The sequence below is a fragment of the Suricata suricatta genome, chromosome 4 (assembly GCF_006229205.1).
Source record: "Suricata suricatta isolate VVHF042 chromosome 4, meerkat_22Aug2017_6uvM2_HiC, whole genome shotgun sequence".
Classification (NCBI taxonomy): Eukaryota; Metazoa; Chordata; class Mammalia; order Carnivora; family Herpestidae; genus Suricata; species Suricata suricatta.
Genome location: NC_043703.1, coordinates 1,707,015 through 1,713,778, shown reverse-complemented (window position 1 = coordinate 1,713,778; position 6,764 = coordinate 1,707,015). Strand labels below are relative to the sequence as shown.

The window sequence follows — 6,764 nt, the reverse complement described above, 5'->3', positions numbered from 1 at the left end:
GTAAAACAATCCCGGCGTTTTATAACACGTGAGGGTGATGTTAACAAAACTGAGGAGAGAGACGGAGAGGAAGAGAGACAGAGACATGGGACTTGTGCGTGTCTAGAATATTCCCTCCATCCGCGGTGCACAGTGTGCTCAGATTTTGGTGTTTTCTTGGGCTGGTCCTCCTGGACCACCTGCAGCAGGTTCCACTGACCCTGACGTTGGCACCTGTCTCTCAGGGGGGAAAAATTGCAGTAAAGATTTCCTCTTCTTTTATCAGAATGACGGCTCCATTTATTAATCATGGATTAATCAATCTTTCTTCTTATTCCAAACGATTTTGGAGGTAGTTGCATTATTAACCCAGGGGATAATTTCCTTCATTTGCCACTAAGGCTTTGCAGAAAGTCCGAGGCCGGTCACGCTCACTTATCACAGGAAGTCGCCTCATTTTCTCACCCGGGTCGGAGGGAACAGCGGGAGTTACAGAAACGCGTGTGGGCCGCGCCGCCCCCACAGGCTCTGCTGCCCTCCCTCCGCACCGGGAGCGTTTCAGCCTGAGAAGGAAGGTTCTAGCACACAGACTCCCTCAGCACTCCCTTAAATCTTGGCTTTACTTCATGAAGTAGCTCCACGGCTGAAAAATTGCAATTAAACAGTCTTTTAATGCCATGCTCGAGCCTGGTGCTCTTACTCCTCCCCCCGGTGCAGCTACCGTGTAGTACAGATGAGGCAGGGAGCTCAAGGCCTTGGCCAAGGACGCCCGGCAGGTGGACGTCGGACCCCTGAATACCCTGACCCCTGCAGGACTCTGCACCAGCTCTCCACAAGGTCCCCAGGTCCGGGGGGCGCTGGCAGGGGGAGGCCATGGGGGCCCCAGAGAGCCGGAGGCTGGACAGAATACTCTCACACCGCATTGTGATGTCTGCATTAATATGTGATGACGCACTGCGGTGACACGGCGCACAATGGGAATGTCACAATGGAGTGGGCGACTGTCCCGGAGGCTGGGGCTCCCTGGGAGTCCATTCAGAAGCGGGTTTTCATTCCGCAGGCTTCTTAAAATCTCCTTTCTGAAAGGCATCTTTATTGGGATTTTTGTCCCTTAGCTAAAACGTTCGCTGCCCTGGAATAAACATTTTGTTTGTAGGGTTGCTCGTTTATTACCTTCTTTGGCTGCTGTTGGAATATCACCTACTGTCCCCCAACTCTGGGTCTTTTCTGGAAGTCAGACGGTAGCTTTTGTTTGTTTTCAAAATAAGAAAAAGCAAGAATGGGCTTTGTTCTGACTATAGATGTCAGTCATCATGTCTCGCCTCAATAAATGCAGATGCAGAATCCACGATGGGCGATGGGCAATCCAGAGGACGGACACTCGAGGGGCAGCGTGTCAGGGGCCGTCAGGCCTGCCGCTCACCTCAGAGGTGCCCTGAGGGACCGTTCTGGTGCCTTGCATGTCACCCAAAGAAATCATTCCTTTGAATAAAGGCTCTTTGGCCCCTTGTAAAGATGTCCCAAAAGTACCAGCACTCAACATTCAAGGCCTTGTTAGGGCAAACGGGTCTGAGCTGTATGTGTCATTTGAAGCGTGTCTGATGACTTCTAGGTGAAGCCACGACCCTCAGACCACACCATGTAATTGTCGGCAGCTTGTAAGCTGGTCAGCAGGACTAGTTCGTGCCTGTCTGCACAGCCGTGCGGGGTGACGGTGGCCCTGATTTGCTTCCCTGTGGTCTGGGTTTTCAGTAGTCAAGGTCAGAGGGGGTGGAGTATTACCCTCCTATTACCCCTCCTCACCTCTGGTGCCCAGAGTCACTACTCGAATATTCTGTTTATTGTAGGGAGCACTTAATTTTTCTTGTTTTGGCCCTCTTTTTCATTGTGTTGATTTTTTGTTCTGATTTCTAACAATTTTGTCATCTTTTTCTCCTAAATTTTTTATTTTAATCCTACTTTTAATTCCTAAGAACTCTTATTTTTTTCATTGAGTGTGTCTTGGTTACTTAGATGCAACATCTTCTCCTTTCTCCTCAGCATTGTTAGTGGTTAGCTTAAAACATTTTGTTTAGTGTGTATTTATTCTTACGAGAGAGAGACAGAGCACAAGTGGGGGAGGGGCAGAGATTGAGGGAGACACAGAATCTGAAGCAGCTCCAGGCTCCAAGCTGCTAGCACAGAGCCCGATGTGGGGCTCGAACTCTTGAACCTTGAGATCATGACCTGAGCTAAAATTGGATGCTCAACCTACTGAGCCCCCCAGTGCCCTGAGACAGCTTTTTGTAAAGGAGGACTTTCTTCTGCCCCCTGTTCGGGTTCCTCCTGCCTCTGCTCACTTGTTTGCTCTCCTCTCCCCCTTTCTCGGTCACCCCTCTTATGCGCCCAGGGGCCGTGGCTGCAGACGTGGGAGGCGGGATGATGAGCCGCAGTGCAGACTCGGCTGCACCTGCCTCCTGAGAGCCAAGCGCTAAATGGTTGGGAGTTTGTGAGCTCATTGTTGTATGCGACCATGATTAAAACTTAAATTATAAAAACTCACAATTAAATAAATTATGTGAAAAACAGAGGTAATAAGTTTTTAACACATTACATTGACTGTCTTTTACTGTTGTCCGTATGGTGAAGTTACTCATGGCCACGAGCCGGTAGGCATCCTGTGTGATGCCACGCACCAGGCTTGTCTTACGTGCCAGCCCCCAGAGGCGAGCAGCATCACGGCGGCAGCTTGAAGTCGCCATGGTGGGAGCGTTCATGCCCTGGAAGGTGTCCAGCGCTAGAGCAGGGCTCTCCGGCCTTCTGGCCCCACCAGGGAGCCTGTTGTGGCACGTCCAGCAGCGCACCAGGCGGTCACCCTGTTCATGCTCCCAGGTGCTCGCCTGTCCAGAAGGTAGCCCCTGGGGCTTGCTTTCTAAATGTGAGTGAGGATTTGGACTGATCAGTGCCGTGACCTCCCCTGCAGCCCAGGCCTCCAGGGCTGGCGGAAAGGCCCTGTGAACAAGCGTCCTTCGAAAGCTGGCAGGGATCGTCACTTCCCTCCATCAAAGCTCAGCTTCCTTCCAATGTCAGGTCTAAACAAAGGCCAAAACTTTGGTTAATAGTCTTTCTGAAGTTCACAAAATCATTGTATAAAAATGTTCCCATTGTGGTTTGGAAATGACTACTTTCCAACGAGCAAGTCCATTCTGATGTCGCGTTCACTTCTCAGTAGGGATGTTGGGTCTTTTGTACGTTCAGGAAACTATAGTTTTTGTAAGGTATGCATTTTTTATTCGATTTGAAAATATTTATAACAGTAATTAGCACCACACTCTGAAAAAAGTGTTTAATAGTATTTGTTGTAAAGGGAACTGTGGCTGTGAGCGCCCGCGGCAGTGTGCACTTTACAACATGCAAACTGGAGAGTCCTATACTTAGGACACACGACATCTTTGAATTACAGTTTAATTTTCTTAAAAAGTTAAAATAAAAATTAAATCGTATACATATATCATTCGTGACAAAAGTAATATTTTCTAAGCTCAATGTTTCTGTCTGAAGATTATGACGTTTTGAATAGGAAAAAATATAAACAGCTAGAATAAGACAATCATGAAGAGAAGAGATAATAGTCTTCAAATGAAACAATTAAATACGAATTATGACATAATTACAGACCCCCCGATGGGCAAGGAAGAAAGCTCCTGATAATATAATCATGTTTTTTGTAATGTCTAGTGCTGTTTAGGCTAAAAAGATACTTATTCTGTTGCAGATTCTTTTTTGTTGTTTGAACCTTTCTCTAATGTTCCTTTAGTCTAGGGGGTTTGTTGCTTCCGTTGGGTTAAAAGTAGTGATCCTGAAAAACTTTCATCGGAGTCCCGGTGGATCTGCGCAGCGGAGTGCTCCCCCCATTGGCGGACACGGACACACAGAATTCCTCCCGTCGGGCTGATGCGTGTGGCATCTTTTCAAAGCGTTAACACCGTAAAACTTTGAAGTCACCAGAGCTTTTTCCTAAGCAGATTGGTATAAAATGTAAAGAGTTGAAAAATTAAACAGGCTCTATCTACATGTACAGGGCCAATAGAATCATTCTGATCTGAGGCTTTCAATTTTGTTTCTCTCTTACATGGTTTCATTTAGTAGTAAATGACATCATCAAGTCGAAGTCACTGCCTTAAGAGAAAGCTTAGTTTCTGGACTTAGCTGGCTGGACGCCGAGGGAAGACATTGTTATGTGTGCATATGAACACAAACATGTACATGTTCCTGTGCACTTTCACCTTACACGCACATACATGTGTTTCTGTGTCCTCGCAGCGGTGGTCTACATACACATATTTTCATAAAGCACAAGCAATACGTTCATATGCAGGTACACATATATTCATATATACATACATATATGTACTCATAAAGATCCGTAAAAATAGCAGTATCTGGACCCAGATCCATATTCATAAACACACTGACAAGTCTGTGCCTGGAGATGGACACGCTGGGGGTCTGAAGGCCACGACGCTCAGCCTCTAGTGTGTCTGCAGAAGTCAAATGCCACTGCAGCTGCCCAGATTTGTGTTTTACTTGCTTTTAAATCTGTGTTGGATTATAGCCACGAATTGTTGGCCCACACTGTCCCCAATCTGACGTGTCACCAGCTCTGTTGGCACATTTATCTACAACTATGTTCTTCTCTCCGTTGACTTCCGAAGGTTAAGGGTGAAAACGTCTATGGTGGTTCTTCTGGATTTTTCACTTTAAGTTTACATCATCCCTTTTAAAATAAAACTCATTTTTTAATGTTTAATGTGATTCATGGTTATTATAAAAAAGGTGGAAAATGTGGCAAAGTAAGGACCCGCGGGAGCTATTCAGCCACAGTGATGGTTAATGCAGCCCCAGCGCTCAGCCACGATAATGGCCTATTTCCCCTTCCAACTAGTATTTTAGGGCACTGAGACCCTGACGTAATTCAGTTTTGTGTCCTGGTTTTATTCTAGTTGCGCTACAATATAAGCATTTCCCCATGTCATTACTGTTCTTTGTCAGCGGTTTTCCGAGGCTGTAAACCATTCTGGCATACATCGCCGCATCCGGCTCACTTACTCCTGGCTCCGTCACTGAGCAGGTGCTTGCTCTCCCTGGCTTGCAGTGTAAGGATTATCTCGCCGTGGACATCTCTGAGTTAAGGATTCTTGTCTTTCTTTTTTAAAAATTTATTTATTTATTTTGAGAGAGAGAACACGTGCTAGCAGCGAGGGACAGAGAGAGGGAGAGACAATCTCAGGAACCATGAGCTCACCACCTGAGCTGAAACCAAGACTTGGACTTTAACCACCTGAGCCACCCAGGGTCCCCAGTATTTTCTAAGAATGGATCCTCAGAAGTGAAATTTCCATGACAAGACATCTGAACACATTTAAGGCCCCTGATGTGCTGCCCAGCCACTTCTTCCCGGAACGGTCAGCACTTACCCTCCAGGGGCAGGGTGTGAGCCCACGTCCTCCCCACTTTGAACTTGCTAGTGTTTCTGGCCACCTTGCCCCTAGCGTTCACACTCACAGAGCAGCCTCTGTGCTCCCCAATGCCATCTTGTTCGTGGGTGGTGGGGGAGGCTCTTTCCTGGCTTTCGTATAAGGGTACCACTTGGAACCCGCCCAGAGCTCTAGCTAGGACTTCTCAGCCCCGACCCAGCCAGGCTCCCGGCCCTGGGCGAGCTGTGCTCTCTCTAGGTGCGCTGTCATAGTCCTCTCTGGTTAACTCGTGCTCTACTGAATTTTTTGTTTGGAACATCTTTCGCCCTTTGTTCTATTCCATAATGACCCAGATGTGAAACTCAAGCCCTTCTTTGGCTTCCTAAAAGCAAGCAGACAAGAGCCCAGTCTGTTCCTAGGAAGAGAAGACCAGCAGGAAAGGTCTGGCGTGGTTGTGGGCGGTCAGGGGCTGCACCGAAGCTAGGCAGATCCCCCCAGCATTAGGCAGGGCTCGGGTTCGACCCCTGGAACCCCTCACCTGGTCCTGCCCCTCTCTTCTGTCACCGTCCTGTCTCTTCAGGGGCCCTCATTGACCCCCAGACCCTCGCATTCCTATGCATAGTCCTGCACCCCTCCTTACGCCTCCCCTGAATTGTCACAAGGTCAGGCCTTTATGTCAGAGGGTCAAGGTGCTTCCTGGGACAAGGGTTCTCCTGGGCCAGTGCTTCTGCTGAGAAGGGAGTGAGGTCCATGCCTCGTGAGTGTAAAATCTGAGGAGTCTGTGCTCCCTGACCTCGGGGTAACGCTTTCCGGACAGGGGTACACGAGGGCGTGCCCGGTACCGGCCAGCGTTTCTTCCATTCCCTCCTCCATTCCTTGCTTTGAAGAATTAACTAATGAACTAATTACTATTCAGGTCTAATTAACATACAGTGTTCTGTTAGTTTCAGGTGTACAATAGGATGATTCAACATCTCAGGGCTCATCATGCTTTTAATTCATGTGTCTGTCTCCTCCGTCCCGCGCCCACCTCCCCTCTGGTGAGCACCAGTTTGAGTCTGGTTTTTTGGTCTCTTTTTTCCTTTGTTTTGTTAAAATTTAAATTCCACATCTGAGTGAACTCGGATGGTATTTGTTGTTCAATGGCTCCTGTGCTGTCCGGCTCCGTCCATGTTGCTAGGCAAGATCTTATCCTTTCAGGGGCCAGCGTCCATTGTACACATGCCCACGTCATCTTGATGCGTGGGTCTCCCCGTGGACACATGGGCACTTCCGTGTCTCGGCTATTGTGAACAGCACTGCAATAAACAGAAGGGTGGATGTGTGTTT

At 48.0% G+C, this 6,764-nt stretch overlaps 1 long non-coding RNA gene across 1 annotated transcript; it reads right to left on the bottom strand.

The window, feature by feature from the left end:
• Window positions 1-253: 253 nt before the first annotated feature.
• LOC115290426 lies at window positions 254-886 on the bottom strand. Its single transcript, XR_003908075.1, has 2 exons — window positions 701-886; window positions 254-622 (listed from the first exon to the last, which is right to left on the bottom strand). It is a non-coding gene; the product is annotated as an uncharacterized LOC115290426 (long non-coding RNA).
• Between the last annotated feature and the right edge of the window lie 5,878 nt (window positions 887-6,764).